Source organism: Vombatus ursinus, unplaced genomic scaffold, assembly GCF_900497805.2.
Source record: "Vombatus ursinus unplaced genomic scaffold, bare-nosed wombat genome assembly UNPS02014799.1, whole genome shotgun sequence".
In the NCBI taxonomy this organism is placed as follows: domain Eukaryota; kingdom Metazoa; phylum Chordata; class Mammalia; order Diprotodontia; family Vombatidae; genus Vombatus; species Vombatus ursinus.
The window spans coordinates 22,193,956-22,213,762 of NW_020954577.1; the positions used below are offsets into that span (position 1 = coordinate 22,193,956).

The following is a 19,807-nucleotide window of genomic DNA, read 5'->3' on the forward strand; positions in this document are numbered from 1 at the left end:
TAGTTCTTTCTCTGGATGTGGATAGCATTCCTGGAAGATACTTTTAAGATAGCCCAACCCCCTCATTTTATAGATGAGGAAACTGAAGCCCAGAAAAATTAAGTAACTTGACCAAGGTCACACAACCAGTAGGAATTGGAATTAACAATAGAAACCAGATCTCTTGCCTCCTAGCTCAGTGTTCCTTCAATTATATCATGATCATAAAGAATATTGTTCCAACTTGTTGTTATTCAGCAATTCTAGCTAAGTTATGACAGCTTAAAAGTACATAGATGTCTCAGCAGTGGGGTCTTCTGAAGGAAATGTAAAGGTTCTGGATGAATAAATTTCATGAAACAGGATTATTTTCCTCATCAGGAAATAGTCACTAAAAGTTTTACTCTATAAGCATTGTACATACTTCATGACCTTTTCTATCCCGATGGGATAATATTGAGTAAGCCACTGAAAATAGACATTTTCTCTGAAGATAGGGTTTAGAAGATGAGATCAATGACAATGTGCTGTGCAAAGTGACAAAGCTTCAAAACTAAGAGGAACATAGGCCTTTGTGCTCAGGACAAATGACTATGTTTGAACATTAATCTCTCTGATTCTCAGTTTCTTAATCTATAAAAGGGAAATAATAACTGTGCTACCTTCCTCAGACGACCCTTGTGTGTTTCTAATGAGATAATATATGCAAAGTATTTTGCAAGCTTTAATGTGCCCTACAAATGTTTCTTATTATTTTGATTTATACATCCTAAAGCATTTTGATAATTTAGATCTGGATGTGAATATACTCTAATGTTCAAATCATTTTGACTTGTGGTTATAGCAAAACACATATGAAAATTAAATATTTAGGTAGTAATGTGAATCACTTCTTTCTATGCCTCAGTTTTCCCATTTGAAAAACATGAGGAAGAGCCTAAATGGTTTCTAAGTCCTCTTCTAGCTCTGACAGTCTATGAGCCAGTAGCTGTAAAAATATATAAATAATTTTAGTAGTCTAAGCTTGTCTTAAATGTAAGTGCCTAACTGCTATGCTGGGTGCCTGAGCAAATCTGAACTGGAAAGGGCACAAGATCCTTAGCAGTGCTATGGATGGGAAGATTTTTTTTTTCAATTTCTGGTAATCATATGGAGGTTGCTACTGGCTTCAACCACTTCTCCATATTTCAAATCTGATGTCAGTCCCAGCCTTCAGTGCGGTCTGTTTCCAGGAAGAGAACTGTGTGGAATAGTTCATTGGTGTCCCATGCCAACATTGGAGGTGGAAACATCTCTCTCTCTCTTTCTCCTTTATCTTATATATCTATATCTAATAAATATATATATATGATATGGATCAATTCTGGCTATTTCTTCCACCTCTGCCTTCTACTCTGCTGCCCCTTCTTCAAAGTCCCCTACTGAAGGTTGGGGAAACAAGGATAGAATGAGAGACAGACATGGTCCTGCTTATTTTCATCCAGTGGACACTCATTTTTGGGTGTGTGGGCTGATACATAATCATCATGATGATGTTGTAGAACTAGGAATCGATGTACAAGCACCTACTATGTGCCAGACAATGTGGCTGATTTACATGTGTCTTGTGGAGCAAGTGTTAATACCTTCCACTGACATCTTGCAGACCTGGTCTTTATACATCGTCCCCAACTTCCTGGACATTGAAATATGTGTGTAAACCAAGAAGAGTCGGGGTAGGGAGACATGTTTCATAGCCCAATACTGAGGTTGGTGTCTTGATTGCCTCTCTGCCTGAATGCTTATTATGTGTTTGGGGATTTCATAAGACCTGGCACAGTAGATTTATGGCTTGTGCTTGGTGGGGAAATCTTTAAAGTTAATGAAAATGCCATTGTCACTGGAGTTGAAATGAGATATGTATCACCTTTCCTATCTGAATGCCTGGACCACTTGCATACCAATGGGGGAATGATTCTCTCACTTGCCTTAAAGAAAACTGCCAAGGAAATAAAGGGGAAGTCTAACCCACAGCTTGTTTAAAAGAGGACAGGGTGCCAGACACACCCCCATCTTCAGTATGAGCTGTGCTATTTAGTAATATGTCACCAAAATGTATCTCAAGGACGTACCTTCTCTCTGTCTGGAGTATTTGATCTCATCTTCACAAGGCAAAGAAAATATTGGTCCAGGTATTGACATGTATGTTTCTGTTTTTTTTTAATTGCTTTAAACAAGGACTTGAGTTCAAATTTGGCCTCAGACATTACTAGCTATGTGACCTTAGGCAAGTCACTTAACCCTGTTTACTTCAGTTTCTCATCTGTAAAATGAGTTGGAGAAGGAAATGGCGAACCTCTCCAGTATCTTTGCCAAGAAAGCCCCAAATGTGGTCATGGAGAGTGGGACGTGACTGAAATGAGCCAACGTGCAACAACAACAAAAAAACCCAAGTTAATTCCGTTTACCAGGCAAAAGAAGGCTTCTTGGCACTCAGTCATGCAACGAATATCTGTTCATGCTCCTTACCTCTCAAGGATTTAATCTGATGGCAGGATTGTAGATCCAGAGCCAGAAGGGACCAGAGAGCCCTGCTTTGTTTTGTTTTTTTGTTTTGGGGTTTTTTTTGGCAGATGAAGAGCCCAAGCCCCACGAAGAGGAAATGTTTTGTCCACTGCTATTTTCATTGTTCTATAAGTATTTAGCATCCATGTGTATTTGTATCACTCTAAGGCAGTCAATTATTATTACTTCATGTTGTGAAAGACTAACTATATTTCCCTCCATCTTATCCTGCCCCCCACCGTTTGACTTTTTTGACCCTGTCCCTCCTCAAAAGTGTTTACTTCTGATTACCCCCTCCCCCACTCTGCCCTCCCTTGTATCATGACTCTCCCTCTCTTATCCCTTTCCCTCTACCTGCCTGTAGGGTGAGTTAGATTTCCATACCCAAGTGAGTATGTATGTTATCCCCTCCTTAAGCAAAATCCATTGAGAGTAAGATTCACTCACTCCCTCTCACCTCCCTCCTCTTTCCCTCCACTGTAAAAGCATTTTCTTGGCTCTTTTATGTGAGATAATTTTACTTGTATATAACTTGTATACCAATTTATTCACCCACACCAAAATAAAACAAAGCAAGTAAGAAGGAATTTTATGATTAAATTGTATATCATCAAGTTATATTATAAAGGTTATAATGGGAGTGGCTGATTCATTAACATTAAAAAAAATAATGAAATAAATATTAAGCCACAATCCATTTGTATATAATTAGGAGCACTGCATAGAATTTGCACCAAGGCAAAATTGCAGTTTAGCATAAGGGAGGAAAAACACTCACCTTTTTTGATTAGTGGAGCTATCCCAAAGGAAAACTGGCTACTGGTGATGGGAGGTGGCTTCCCTCTGACTAATGAGAGGCGTCCAAGTAAGGACTGGATGGCTACATAGCATGTCTGTTGTAGAAGAGATTACTCAGAGGATGTCCTAAGAAGTGTCTCCCACCTCTGACATACTGTGATCCAGTCTTTAATAACTTTAGTGATTTCTACGTCACTTCCCCGAGTATTTATTTCTTCATCGACAAAATGAGTGGCTTATACCAGTTGCAAGAGTTGAGCACCTCTTCTGGCTTTAAGCCTGTGATCCTATTAAATATCAAGAGGAATTGTGGCTGGTTAGCTCAGCTTCGACATTAAATTAACCTTACAAAAACAGTGGTTTCTTACTTACTGCCAGGATTGTGGGTTCAATCCCCATCAGTCAATCAATCAATTAACAAGCATTTATAAAGCACCTAGTATAGGCACTGTGCCTACTGAGGATACAACAAACAAACAAACAAACAAACAAACAAATAAATAAATGATTCGTGTCCTCAAGGAGCTCATTGTCTATTGAAGAAACAACCTGTACATATGTATATGCAAAACATGTAGAAGATAAATATGAGGTAAGTTTGGGATGTGGTAGAGGGAAAGCATTAGTTACTATGAGGAATCAGAGGAGATTTCACATAGAAGGTGGAGTTTGTGCAGAGTTTTAGAGAAAATGAGGGATCCAAAGAGGTAGACGTGAGGAGGAGAGCATTCCAAGAAGAGAAGACTGCCAGTGCAGAGTCTCAGGGGTAGGAGATGGAGTGTCATGTGTGAGGTTCAACAGCAAGGCCAATTCAGGTTGACCAAAGAGAGGGAGAAGGGAAGTAACATGTAATAATGATGGAAAAGCAGGTTGGGACCATATTGAGAAGAGCTTTAAATGTCCAACATAATACTTTGTATTTTATCTCAGACACTATAGGGAACTATTGAAATTTATTGAGTACAGGCATTATTGCTCTTTTGTGCTGCAACAGATTGGCATCCCATAAATGTGTATTCATTTGGCATTGCTGAGTGGAACTATGTACATGGTGTTAGCCATACCTTTTCTACAGCCGATATTGGGTGAGATCCCCCTCAGCAAGAATATCCCTTTCCTTCTAAAAATGCTCTAAAGACTTAGGGAAGGTATTTTTTTTTTTGACTGACTATCCATGATGGATGTGCTTGGGTGTTGTAATTATCTGATGGCTTTTAATCACCATTGCTGTTGAGTATTTTCCAAAATGTCAGTCTCTTAATTAGGTAGGCTAATCCTTGCTAATGGGAGAGAACTTCAGGTTTTCCTTCTGGATCTCAGGTCATATATATCTGTATCTATATATTATATATCTATATCTATCTACACACATATACACACACACACATGCATATAGATATAGATAGATAGATAGTTAGATAGATAGATAGATAGATAGATAGATAGATAGATAGATAGATAGATATTCAAAGTAACCTTCTGCAGAAGATGCTTCTGCCAAACCAAATCTACCCTATTAATGGAAATTTCAGGAAAGATGAGAGTGGAGTGGACTTCCATGAAAATATTCTGGCAAAAGGTATTTTGTGTCACATTGACCTTTTGCAACCCTCTTATTGCTCTGGGTAGGTAGCAGATTATTGTGCTTATGCATATATGATCCAACAATTGTCAATGGGTCAGCCAATAATCACTTATTAAGGGCATATACTATGTGACATACTATGGGCAGCTATATAGTGCTGTGGATAGAGTACTGTGCTTGGAATCAGGAAGACTCATCTTCATGAATTCAAATCCATCCTCAGACATTTAATAGCTGTGCGACCCTGGACAAGTCATTTAACCCTGTTTGTCTCTGTTTCCTCATCTATAAAATGAGCTGGAGAAGGAAATGACAAAACATTTCAGTATCTTTTCCAAGAAAACCCCAAATGAGGTCATGAAGAGTCAGACATGACTGAAACCACTCAACATCAACAGCAACAAAAATGTGACTGGCACTGTGCTAAGTGCCAGAGATACCAAAAAAGCAAAAGATGGTACCTGCTCTCAAAGAGCCCACAGTCTAGTGGGGAGACACCATGAAAACAACTATATACATACAGACAAGGTAGAGAAGATAAATTGGAGACAATCAATACCCTCTTTCTCTGAACAAAGGGCGTTATTACATTTATCATGATCAAATTAGCAATATTGTGTTAGCATTAAAGACTAGTTACAGAGCATAGATAATAGAAATTATCTGGCATCAGTAGATCACAGTTTAGATTTAGAGCTGGAAAGGACTTTTGGGACCATCTAGTCTAACTTCCGCCCACTCCCTCATTTTACTGATGAAGAAATTGAAACCCAGAGAAGGAGTGACTTGCTCAAGGTCACGTAGATAGAAAGCAGCAGAGTTGTATTCAGACTCTGGTTTGGAATCCAATACTCTTTCCCTTACATTTTAATGCTTTCTACTTCTCTACCCTCTACCTCCCAACATGTGCATACACACCTACTTGTTTTGTTAGCATTTCATTTTCTATTGTAAAATGGTCATTGTTATGCAAGTTCTGGTGACTATAAAAAAGGAAATGGATTTTATTTTAAGACAACAACAACAACTCACCAGCCTTCAGATGTGAAAATCAAGCATGTCATTTCCTGGCTTTGCTCTTTATTCATGTCACTTTCATACTCTTTATCCCTATGTAATGTAAACAAGGTGGGCAAGTTTCGATAACCAGTCAAAGTAGCAACACTTTGCTACTTTGGGGAAGAAAACCTTGTACTTGAGCTGAATGCACTTGCTCATTAGTACCATAGAATTAGCCCCAGGATAGTGTGTAAGATGTGGGTTACCATCCTATTGGGGAAAGATAGTGCTAGGTAGCAGTCTAGGCTTTGTTCTTTCCTCAGAAAATTTCCCTTCATGCTTCAGGGAATATTGGTGAGATATAGAAGATTCTTTGGTAGTAATGAAAGCATTTTGGCCAGATTGACTGGAATATCACAGCTTTCCCTGAACATTGAAAGCTCCTATGGAAAATCAGTCCCATTCAGACAGAGCCTTTGGGCGACAATGCCACTGTATATTATGACGAAGGTAAATTATGGTTTTATTTCAAAATTATGTTATGTTAATTTGTTGAAGAAATGACTTTTTTATTAAGAGATAGGGAAACTAGTGTCTTGGAGGTATGAAGAAAATTTTACCAATCTTTCTTCTTTGTAATGAACAAGTTAGGCTTATAAGAACTTGAGATCTAAACAGTAGAGATACAGCATAGGCAATTAGAGAAAATAGGAGACATTTAGAAGACATTCAATTAATATAAGTTGAATATCTATGAGCTATATTGTCACACATTAGGATCTGTTGAGTATGATAGCTGGTGGTTGGAGAGACAGCTATTAGAGATATGTTCATTACTTGACAGAGCTTTTTACCTAAATCAATTAAGTTGATATGCAGATAATACAGCACAGAAGCTATTTGATAAGCCACTAAATATGTAAAAAGTAGGCAATAGAATGCTATGTATTCTAGGTATGGATCACCCAAAAGTCAGTGGAGATGTGTGTGGTGGGTTTAAGTAGGCTACAGCATATTATTAAAGAAGAACTACTCAGGAGAAGCAGGATAATCAATATCACCAGAGAGATTGAAATTGGCACCATTGGAGGGAGTACTTACATAGATGATATCATACACCCATAGATGTACTGAAGTATATTGACTATGTAGATGTGTGTATATATGTGTGGTGCCCATATTATTAGCAGCTAGTCTTGGTTTTCACATTGAAATTTTGTGCTTTTGTGGTTGATATAAAAGATGTATGCAAGTCTCTCTCAATAACACAGAGAATGGATGAATTTCTCTTGGAGCCAGCCTGATTCTTTAAGAAACATATGGCCCACATTTGGTAGTTTTTCAAGTTCTATTAAAGAATTTCAGGAGTTCAAGTATGTTATTTTAGATTCAAGACAGAAGGTGGATCTGATATTAGAGTTTTAAGGGACGATTTTTTAGCAAATAATTCATTGGTGTTATAGTTGGACCAAGCTTCATTTCACCCTGATTGAAGGGGTATAGGGGTGTGTGTGTGTGTGTGTGTGTGTGTGTGTGTGTGTTTGTGAGAGAGAGAGAGAGAGATAGAGACAGAGAGACAGAGACAGAGGCAGAGAGAAACCCTTCCTTTAGCAATTTCCTACCAAGAAATCCTCCTTTTTGCTGGTCTCCATCTTTTACTCCAGTGTATTGCTACCATCTAAATTCATCAATAATATAAATGATCATTATTTCTATTTTTGTAGTCATACGATATAACTATAGCAGGAAGAAGTACAGAGTTGTATCAGAAATGATGGTAGATGTGGAGTAGAGCCAAACTGCCCTCAGGGACAACAGACCATTTTCTTTCTACAACCCACAGCTTTCTGTAGGTGGCAGAAGACTTTTACCCTTGACTTAATGGTCTTTGACAGTACGATTACCTGACCTGCTTAGTGGAGTATCTATTTGGCACAAACATGATGGTGCTAATACTGAGGTATACCTGGATGCTTACCTTTATGCATGCATCAAAGTATATCTTCTTCATAGGCAAAATGCTGCTGTTGGCCTGCCATTGTCAGGGCGTCTGGTTTTGAATTGTTTTCACAGCATGAATCACATGTTGCATTGAACCATTTCCCCCCTGTCTGGTCCTAACAGCCAACAAGCACACATTTCAGGCTATCACAGGACTGTGTGAGGAGGAAGGGTCCAGGACTGCAAATGCAACGGGAGTGCTGGCGATGCTGTCTAGGACACTGGGAAACTTTTCTGCAAATATAATTTGTTTCATGTTCCAAAAGTGCATAACCCTGAAGTAGGAGTCATACTAGATGGCCTCTTGGGCCCCTATCAGCTGTTGGTCTGTGATCTTTTACTTCTATGACCTGGCTACTTCACAGTGATGTTTAAAATATGACCAGAGAGAGAATTTTGTGTAGGCTTTGATATTGTCTCTCCTATGACCACAGTTCAGCACCAGGAAACATTAGGTCAGCAATTGTTAGACTTATTGCTGGGCTGTTTCAGGAAAGTGCCTGTTTCCTCTCCCCCCACCCCCAACACTTTTAGTGCCTTTTCCTTTTAACTTCTTGTTAAAGGAGTTCCTTTAAGCTTCTGTTGATAAGACCTCTGAGGGACAAAGCAGCCTATACTGCTTTACTGACTCAGTTACCCCTGTTTCCTTGGATCAGACTTACGGCTCACAGGCCTAGGAATGTTGGTGAATATCTACCGTGAGTCTCTGATTATTGCAAAGCCACTGAAAGTCTTCCTCAGCTTTTTCTTTCTATGTGACCTCGTCTACTCTTCTGTTCTCCACTAAAGAAATTTCTTTTGAGAGAATTAAGAGTTGCTGATATCAGTGGGAGGTTCCAAAGAGAAATCAGTGAGGGCTTATAAGCAGGGGCAACAGCGTCTTACAGTGGGACAGTGTCCCATTTGGAGTAGAGGACCCTAGTTCAAAACCTGTGTTCTGCTAATTAATCAATAAGCATTGATTAAGTGCCTACTCCATGTCAGGTATTGTGCTAAGTCATTTAAGGTCTTTGTGACCTTGGGTAAATCATTTGATTTCTCTGGGCTTTCTTCATTGGTAAAATGAGGGGGTAAAGAGATGACCATGGAAGTCACTTCCAGTTGTAAATCTATGATGCTATGATAATTCATTAGAATAAAATCACCATTTCTACAATTCCATGTTTTATCATCTGCAGAAAATTCCTTCTTTTTCTCCTTGTTCTCTGGATAAGTGAACAAATTTCATTTTTTTCCATACCAGAGTAAAGAATAGAAATATCCAGCATTCATTATTCTACATTATGCCAGAGGCAGGGAAGCCCCTTACCTCAGCTGCCTTCCTCTTACTAGAATGTGGATTCTTCAAAGACAATGAGAATATGGCCACAGAGAAAATGTCTGCTCTCCTTATTTATGGTGATGCTAGCCCCCATAGCAGCAAGCATTTCCTGATTGCTGTTGCATGCTTTATGGTAGGAATAAAAACGTAGATAAGCAGGAGGCTGGTAGGTGGAGTAGGACTTGAGGCAGTTTTCTAGGCCAGGGCCATACTGGAGAATTTCTGAGTTCTTGTGTTCAATCCTTGTCTTTCCTCTGTGGAGTCCAACTGTTTCCTGCATGATTCAGTAGTTGGCCAGGCCTGGTGCCAAGTCAAACACAACAGCCTCCTGGTGAGTCATAGGGATAACAACACTTCGGCATCTCATGCCACTCATGCTCATTAAGGTCTTTGTGCACCATGCTGGTGTTGGCGGGGGAGGGGGCAGGGCAGGAAGCTTTGTTGTTTAAGGATCATAGTCCAATGGGCTCATTTGACAGAAGAGGAAACCGACATTCAGAGAACGTAAGTGACATAGGATCTTAATCTCTGTAGAAATGGGGACCTGTCAAATGATCTAGTCCAGTCTCCTCTGCAGCCAGCTGATGAAGGTGAGACCCAGAGAGTTTAAATGACTTGCCTAGGGTCCTAAGTAACAGAACCAGGATTTGAACACAGGTCTTATGATTCACATAAACCAGCACTCATCTTAATCCTGTTGTCTCTTGTAGAGTTCTTCCTTAACAACTTCCTTAACAACTATGTTTCTTCCTCCTTCATCACTTGTAGAGATGATGTGTCATAAGGCAAGAAGCTATGGGTTCAAGGTCCCAACTAAGAGGCAGCGAGGTGCCATAGTGCTCAGAGCACTGGGCCAGGAGACAAGAAGACCTGAGTTCAAATCCAGCCTCCAACACTTACTAGGTGTGTGACCCTGGGCGAGTCACTTAACCTTTGCCTGCCTAACTTTCTTCAACTGTAAAATGGGGATAATATATGATGAAGGGGATAATACTAACTTCTACCTCCTAGGGTTGTTGTGAGGATCAAATGAGATATTTGTGAAGTGTTTAATAGAGTAGCTGGTACATGGGAGGTGATTAATAGATCTTCGTCAGTCAATCGGTAAGCTTATCCTCCTTCCCCTCACCCCACGATCCCCTGCTGAGACACACTGGTTCTGTGTCCCCTGGACAAGTCATCAACCTCTTGGTGTTCTAGGCGGCATCCTATGACTATAACATATAACTATAACTCCTATGACTATAACATATAACTATAACTCCTATGACTATAACATATAACTATAACTCCTATGACTATAACATATAACTATAAGTACGATGACTATAACATCCTATGACTATAACATATAACTATACCATCCTATAACATAAGATAATAAGTTGCAGAGAAGGTGTGGATTCACATTATTTGGATTTTTTTTCCTCAGAATTGCCCTCACCATTGAAATCGCAGGTCCAGTGCTTACCTTAAACCTGTTTTCTCACTTTTGGCAGGAGGTAAAGTTCTATAGTATTTTTTCTTGTCAGCCTTCTGTCATGCTTAGAATTTTAGGTAGTCAGTTGCGATATGTTATTTATGTAATTTCAAAGGAAACATTTGGGAAAATAGATATAAATACAAGAAGTTGACTCTGAAAAAAATGCCTAATTTATAGTAGGTCCATAGGTCTATGTCCTCCCTATAAGCCTCATTTTAAACAAAAAAAAAGGGAACAAAAATAGTTACTAATTGCTTATTTCTCTCTCTTTCAAATGTAAGTTGTAGGGCAGTGATTAAATACCCAGAGGCCATATGATATTTGCTTGTCCGAAACTAGTTAGTGGCCTGGATGAATTCCAGAGCTTTCCTATTCTGCTGATGGTGTTTGGGCCAGTAGTTAAGGTCAGGTCTACTGCATTTGCTTTTGGGAGCACAGATTGTCAGGATGTGCTGGTCTCAAAGTGTGTCAAGGACCCCTGGGCCTCAAAGTAGACAGAGGATGGATAAATAGAGCATGTTTTTTGTTTTCTCACCCAGTTCACTTTCCTGGCAGTCTGAGCTGAAGCTCACAGACTATATTAATGTTTAAACTCCTCAGCTTTTTTGTGTGTTAAATGGGGGAGAAAATTAATCATTTATTCAGTGGATCCATTTCCATCACTCCTAGCTGTTACTGCTGCCACACACCCACAAACAAGGCCACATTCACACCTTGCTCAGGATCTACCTACTGGGAGCTCTTCCACACCCCTACAGAGTGACTGTGAGTAATTAGAGCATCAGCAAGTGAAGAGAAAACATTTGGGAGGATGTCTGAGGTTGGCCCACAAAGAACCCAGTTTACCCTAAAGATCTGAAGAAGGAAAGCACAAGTGAGGACCAGCCCAGGTATATATGACAGCTCTGCCTCACTATGACACTTTTCCAGTTTAAATAAATGTTTAAAGATTGGAGAAAGGATTCTAGAGGATCCCATGCTAAATGGGCAGGTCTACAACCCAACACTGTTTTTGTGTTTTAACTTCACATAACATAAGGTAATAGCTAGTGCTTAATGACATCAAGATGCTTAATTCTTTTTTTATATATTTAATTTTAATTTTGTTTTTTCTCAATTTTATGTAAACAAGAATTTTTAACATTCATTTTTTGAAATTTTGAGTTTCAAATTCTATCCTTCTCTCTCCTTGCTGTTCCTTAAGAAGGCAAGAAATTTGATATAGATTATATACATGCAGACTTGCCAAACATTTCCATATTAGCCATGTTGCAAAAGAAAATGAGGACCAAAAAACCCCAAGAACAATAAAGAAAGTTAAAAAATTAGTATGCTTCAATCTGCATTCAGACTGTATCAGTTCTCTCTCTGGAGGTGGATAGCTTTTTCATCATGAATCCTTTGGAATTGTCTTGGATCATTGTATTGCTGAAAAGAGCTAAGTCATTCACAGTTGATCATGGAACAGTATTGCTATTACTGCGTACAGTTTTCTAGTTCTGCTTATTTCACTTTGCATCAGTTCATATAAGTCTTTCTAGGTTTTTCTGAAAGCATCCTGCCCATTATTTCTCATAGCACAATAAATAGTATTCCATCACAATCATATACCACAACTTGTTCAACCATTCCCCAATTGATAGGTATTCCCTCAATTTCCAATTCTTTGCCATTGCAAAAAAGAGCTGCTATAAATATTTGTGTGTGTGTTTAGATATACATACATATATACATGTATATATATGTATGTATGTATTTTTTTCTTTGATCTCTTTGGAGTACAGACCTAGTAGTTATATTAGGGTGCTTAATTACAAAGGTGCAATCTCCAGGCCAAGGAAACAGGAGTTGTTGGGTTTTCTTAATACCGCTCTATTATAGCTTGATGAAATTGTAGCAAATTGCCCTTCTACTAATGTGATGATATTTGTAAAGCACTCAGCAATGTGCCTGTCACATAGTAAGTGCTTAATAAATGCTTGTTCGCCCCTCCCAGCTCAAGTTATGGGATATGATTCAAGCTATTCAATTCAATGCAAGAAGCATTTATTAAGCACCTACTATATGATAGGTAATATTCTAGGGACTGAGGATACAAGCACAAAATAAAAACGGCCTCTGCCATCCCCTGCAGCTGATTCAGCATAAACCCCTGATGTGTCATTCACAGATGAGACCCTAGAAAGTAGTAGGCAGTATCTTTTGTGTTCTGAGGCAGATGTGTGTTTATATCTATAATGTGTGTAGTGGCCATTAGGAAGAGGGAATCGGGCATCCGTTCTGTAGAAGCAAAGAAATGTCTTACCTGTGGAGTTGATTTTAAGCTAGAAAATTGATACTTGACCTAAAAACCCCTTGTTTAGCAAACTTCACCCTTTTCTTAGCTAATAGAGCCGAGGTTCTTAACCTAGGTTCAGGGATAGATTTCACCCTGTGGATTTCCTATCCAGGTTTGGATAGGGAAAAAATTAGATATTTAGTTTCACTTGCCTTTGGCTTCCTGTGTAACCCTATGTATTTTATGTATTTAAAAACCTTACTCTGAGACTGCCAAAGGGGTCCATGACACCAAATTGTGAGGCCCCACAGTATAGTCTAGAATTAGCTCAGGCCCCCACCCTCTAGTTCTGTTCCATTCCCTTTTGGACTAGGTAAATGAGTATTGCATATTTTCTTTATCTCACCATCACTCCATTGTCATTAGTATGGTCCTTGATAGGAGGAAAGGGATTGGACCAGTAATTGCCGTTATAAGGGAGCTCCCTGGTGAGCAAACTCTCTCCTCTAATGCTGGTTGGCACCTTCTTGGCCACTTAGCCTTAGAGAGTTGCTTAGAGAATTGAGAGATTAAATGACTTGCCCCTCTAGTCAGCGTGTTATCAGAGGCATTATATTCAATTATGAGAACTTCATTAACATACATCAAAATAGGTGGTTTCCACACAAAGGTAGTGTGGTAGAGCAGAGAGCCGGGTGCAGAGTCAAGAGACCTGGGTTTTAATTGTGCCTCAGATACTTGAGAGTCATGTGACCCCCGGCAAGTCTCTCAAAAGTCATCCTAAGGTCTCTTCTGATTTTAAATCTGTGATCTTTGATCTTTGAAAATGAAGGTCATATCTGCACTACATAATTCCTGGGATGGTTGCACGGGAAGTGCTTTGCAAACTTTAAAGTGCCATATACATGTAAATTATTATTATTAGTAGTAGTAATAATATTTACCTACATAAATAGATCTGCATATAACTCTTTAAAGTTTGTCAATTGATTTACAAATATTATCTTATTGAGTCCTCACAGCAACACTGTGAGGTAGAAGCTATTGTTATCCCCATTTTACAGATGAGGAAGCTGAGGCAGATAGCGGTTAAGTGACTTGTTTAGGTTTTTACAGGTAATAACTATCTCACTAGCTAGATTCCTGACTCCTGAAACCTTTCTGACTGCTTCCACTGCAGCTAATGATGATGATGATGATGATGATGGTAATTATGATAATTGTTATTTTAATTGTAGATATAATGGTCAGGCATTGGGTTATACAGTGAAGCCATTTATTTATGGAGTTAATTTTTAAAATAAATCTTTTCCTTCTTGTTTAAAATTTCTGTTACAACGGGACCTCACTATGGCCTTTTAATAGTAGTTAAAAGTTTCATAATTCTGAATTTCCTCTATAAACCCTGGTCACTGCCCCTCCTCTGTAGTTTAGTTTCTTTTTTTCCCCCAAAGGAAAGGCCTGTATAACACATTGCAGCTTTTGCTTTCCTGAAAATTATGTATTTTAAAAGATTTGTCTTATTTCCAGTTTAATGCCAGGTTCTATTGCACAAAAACCTCCTTTGAGGATTAGACAGATTTTTTTTTCCTTAAGTGTGAAGAATGTAGAACTGTTAATAAAATGAATTAGTGACCTTTCATTATCTACAGTTCAGTTTCATTTCAAAAGAATTAAAATTTTATGATAAGAAATTAAGACCTGAAGCAGTTTCTGTTTCAAAAAGGAGAATTCCTTTGCAGAGCCAGAGCCAGTGATGGGGTGCCCAGAGCAAGCTTCTCAAAGCATGCTAGGCAAACAGTAGGGAACACATTCTGAAGTCTACATTTTAAGATGTGGATTTTAAGTTGGTAGAAGATCAAGATGGGGAGAGATCTTGGGAAACCTCAAGACTTCTACTGGGTGGAGTGTTAGACTTGGAGACCGGAAAACCTGGGTCTGAACTCTACCTTGGACATTTATTGGCCATGGGGTGAGGACAAGTCACTTAATTTCTCAGCCTGAGTTTTCCACCTATAAAATAGCGATAATAGCATCTGTAATATCTACCTCCTTAGACAAAATAATTTGTGTAAAGTGCTTTGTAATCTTTAAAACGTTATTTTAAAATGTCTATTATTGCAGTTGCTGTTACTAATCAGGCGCTAAATTTGGTTGTTTCTATGTGAATGAAGGAGCGTAAGTACTATCAACGGTCCCTAACCTTCCCTACCTTTACCCCCTTTCTGAAAAGGTCAGTGCCGTAGAGCAAACCCCAGTGTTTCTTTGTCTCAAATTTAAAAGATAATAAGTCTTGTGAACCTTTGCTTATTAATGTCAGGTGGTTGTTATAATATTTAAATAAGCCCAATGAATATAAAATTCCTCTGAATTCATAAGTCGAACTGCCTTTGATTTTGGTGTCATTTTAAATAAATAATGATAACCACAGCCACAACAACAACAATCAGAATTTATATCATTCTTTAAGATTTATAGATTGTGTTATTATTATATGTTATTATTTCATTCATCTGATTTCATCCTATAGCAACCCTGGGAGGTAGATTGCATAACTGTCCTCATTTTACAGATGAGGAAACTGAGTTGCCCAGAGTCACACAGCTAATAGTGCTTGAGGCAGGATGTTGACATTTTATCATTGAGGAAACCCGAGGCTCTGAGACAGTATGAGACTTGGCTCACCCTGAGTCCCACCCTCAAAAGGGCTGCAGAGGAGGGGACCTACTAGATCCTTCATAGGATTCCCTCAAACAGGTAATTTTGGTGGAATCTTAATGAGATTTCCCTATAAGTGTGTCGGTCACTTTCTGTGCTTTGGTTGTAAGGGACTGAAGAGGGTTGTTGAAAGGATTTTTATTCCTTTCCTCTCAATCTTTTTCTGATGGTAATGTTCCTCAAGGCTCATGCTTTGTTTTTTACTTCCGATAAATCCACAAGCAAAAGTTCCCCATGTGGGAGAATTTAATAGTGGCCATAGATTTCCAATGAGTCTGCAGGCAGCACAGCCAAGGGAAATAGGAAAGAACACAGACCAGCTTGCTTTCTTCTGTTGACCTTATCTCTCTAGTGAATTATAAGGACATAGTTCTGATGGCCTGTACAAATCAGAGCAACGGTGGGATTAGAAAGCATGATTAGGGGAACAACAGTGTATACTATAATTTCAGGAAGCTATTAATTTTCCTATTGTTATTCCAGATATGATGGTGTTGGGCTACATGAGTTCTCAATTTCGTCCCAGTTCTAAATCTATGATCCTATGATCTTTTTTTTTTTTGATGACCAACAAATTGATACTTTTTTGCAGGAACAAAATAGTACATTAATGTTATCACTATAAATGGTACAGAAGCTAAAGCTATATAGAAGTATGGCTTTCAGGGTTTTTTGTGAGGAATAAATAAAGGGTTTAGAGAAATTGGGTCCATCCTGTACCCAAAGACACCTCAAAAAAATCATTCCTGAGATTCTCGATTTTATACCAGCTTTTAAAATGCATGAGGAGTTATGGAAGCAAATTGACCACTATGAAGATAAGAATTTTTACACCAGCATTTGCTGAAGAAGATGAAGTGGGTAAATATTATGAAGAACTCAACAAGGTCTCCCAAACCACACACACACACACCCCTCAGTGACTTCAGTGTAAAGGTGGGAACAGAGGAAGGGAGTGAAAATGTTAGAAAAATAGAAAAATGGTTACATAAGTCATTTCATAAATAGCTTCCTATGTTTAAACAAATCATCAAGGAGTTAGAGGGAAGGTTAACAGCAGCACCAAATTAGAAGAAGGGATAAGGATGAGAATTAGTCAATCAATCAATAAACATTTACTGTCATTATGCTAAGCCCTGGGGATACAAAAAGATGCAAAAGATAGTCTCTGTCCTCAAGGAGTTTACAATCTAACGGGAAAAACAATATATAAACCAAATAAATACAAAGGGAGCTTTATATAAGATGAATAAGAAATAATTAACAAAGGGAAGGCACTGGAATTAAGAGGGATTGGGGAAGGCTTCCTCTAGAAGAAAGCTAGGTTAGTAGTCAGAAGGAAAGAGGGAGAAAGTTCCAGGCACGGGAGACAGTCAGAAAGAATTTCCGAAGCTGAAAGATGGAGTGTCTGGTTGGTGGAACAGCCAAGAGGCCATTGTTACTAGATTAAAGAGTACATACTAGGGAGAAAGGTATAAGAGGACTAGATAGGCACAAGGAGGCTAAGTGAACACAGTTCTAAGAGTTGGGACCCAATCTATTTAAGTAAGGTATGTCCTTTCAAAAAAATGGAAAAAGAGTAAAACCAAAGGCATTACCTCAAATCATTGTAATTTTTTAGAGAAAAGTCACCAACACCAAATAAATGCTATAATAAGGAGGCGAAAGGAGCTCCAAAACCACATCAGCCAAGAAGTCCTTGATCTCCTTGCCAAGGAAGAGACAAAACACCCAAGGTCAACATCCCTTTAAGAGTATACAAGCTCATTTGATAAATGCAGCAAAGGGGTAAAGTAGGAAAAGGCCTTCAAAGTTAACAGTTGTGGCCTTGTTATATTTAATACAGTTTTGCTAATAAATTCCTCTGATCCTGGGTTTTTTTTTCTTCTTCTAGGATTCCATTTATAGCTCATTCAATTTATTGTTATGAAATTAGATTACTTAGGTTCTCTATACTTATTTATCTGAGTATTTTGCATTTTTGTAAATATTCATCCATTTCATTTAAGTCATCAAGTACTGGTATTAAAAGGTGGTCTTTGGAACCTGGCTTTTCAACTTCCTTTTATGTGTTGTCTTCCCTATTAGAATATAAATTCTTTAGGAATTTTTTTTGTTATTGTTGCTTATATTTGTATTTCCAGAGCTTTAGCGCAGTGCTTGCCACATACTAAGTGCTCAATAAATGTTGTCTACTTGTTGACTTGAGAGGAATGAAAGTGGAAGTGGAGTTTGTGAGAGTAGATAATTATTTCTAGAAGCTTAGTAAAGAAAAGGAGAATATAGGGCAATAACTTGAAGGAATAATAGGGTCAAGGGAAGGTTTTTTTGTTTGTTTGCTTGTTTATTATTAAGGTTGAGAGAGATCTAGACACATTTATAGGCAGCAAGGATAGAGCCAGAGGAGAGGAAGACACTGAAGTTGAAAAAAGGGCATAGTTCTAAATTGTTCTCCAGAATGATTGGACCAGTTCATGACTTCACCAACAAGGCATTAGTGTTCAGCTTTTCCCACATCTTCTCTAACATTTATCATTTTCCTTTTCTGTCATGTTAACCAATCTGATAGTTCTGAGGTGGTACTTTAGAGGTGTTTTAATTTGCATTTCTCTAATTAGTAGTTATTTAGAGCATTTTTTCATATGACTATAGATAGCTTTAATTTCTTCATCTGTAAACTATCTGTTCATATCCTTTAACCACTTATCAATTGGGAATGACTTGTATTCTTATACATTTGACTCAGTTCTCTATATATTAGAAATGAGGCCTTTATTGTAAATACTGGCCATAAAAATTGTTTCCCAGATTTCTGCTTTCCTTCTAATCTTGTTTGCATTGGCTTTGTTTGTATAAAACCTTTTTAATTTAATGTCAACAAAATTATCCATTTTGCATTTCATAATGTTCTCTATCTCTTGTTTGGTTATAAATTCTTCCCTTCTCTAGAAAGGAATTCTACATTTGACTAGCAAACTATTCCTGCTCTTCTAATTTGCTTATGGTGTCACCCTTTATGGCTAAATCACATACTCATTTTGACCTTTTCTTGGTATATGGTATGAGATGTTGGTAGAACTTTTTCAAATAATGAGTTCCCAAGTGCTGACTCTAGCCCTAAATATTGACATCCAGCTTTTCAGGACCATATTTCTTTGGAAGTCAAATTTTCTGTTCAGCTCTGGTCTTTTCATCAAGAATGCTTGAAAGTCCTCTATTTCACTGAATGACCATTTTTTCCCCTGAAGGATTTTACTCAGTTTTGCAGGGTAGGTGATTCTTAGCTGTAATCCTACCTCCTCTGACCTCTGAAACATATTCCAAGCCCTCTGGTCCCTTAATGTAGAAGCTGCTAAATCTTGGGTTATCCTGATTGTGTTTCCACAACACTTGAATTGTTTCTTTCTGGCTGTTTGTAATATTTTCTCCTTGACCTGGGAACTCTTGAATTTGGATACAATATTCCTAGGAGTTTTCCTTTGGGGATCTTTTTTCAGGAGGTGATTGGTGGATTCTTTCAATTTCTATTTTACCCTTAGGTTCTAGAATATCAGGGCAGTTTTCCTTGATAATTTCTTGAAAGATGATGTCTAGGCTCTTCTTTTGATCATGGCTTTCAGATAGTCCAATAATTTTTAAATTATCTCTATTTTCCAGGTCACTTGTTTTTCCAATGAGATATTTCACATTGTCTTCTTTTTTTTCATTATTTTGGTTTTGTTTTACAATGTCTTGATTTCTCATAAAGTCACTAGCTTCCAATTGCTTCATTCTAATTTTTAAGGAAGTATTTTCTTCAGTGAGCTTTTGGACTTCCTTTTCCATTTGGCCAATTCTGCTTTTTATTCTTCTCCTCTGACTTTTTGGACTTCTTTTGCCATTTGGGTTAGGCTGGGGTGGAGCTTCTCTCTCACCATGGTCACAGACTTTTCCTTCTGACCTTCTAAGTTATCTTTGGCATTTGTGGGTTGAGAAGTCTGGAAATTGCCACAGCTGCTCATGATTCAGTCCCCTGAGACCTGCTCCAGGTTCCCTGAGGCCTGGTCTTTGCCTGCACACACACACACACACACACACACACACACACACACACACACACAC

At 38.2% G+C, this 19,807-nt stretch overlaps 1 protein-coding gene across 2 annotated transcripts in view; it reads left to right on the top strand.

Moving 5' to 3' along the window:
- Positions 1–19,807, top strand: part of MYRIP (myosin VIIA and Rab interacting protein) — a 421,897-nt gene that overhangs the window by 39,673 nt on the left and 362,417 nt on the right. The gene's annotated exons all lie outside the window — the stretch shown is intronic.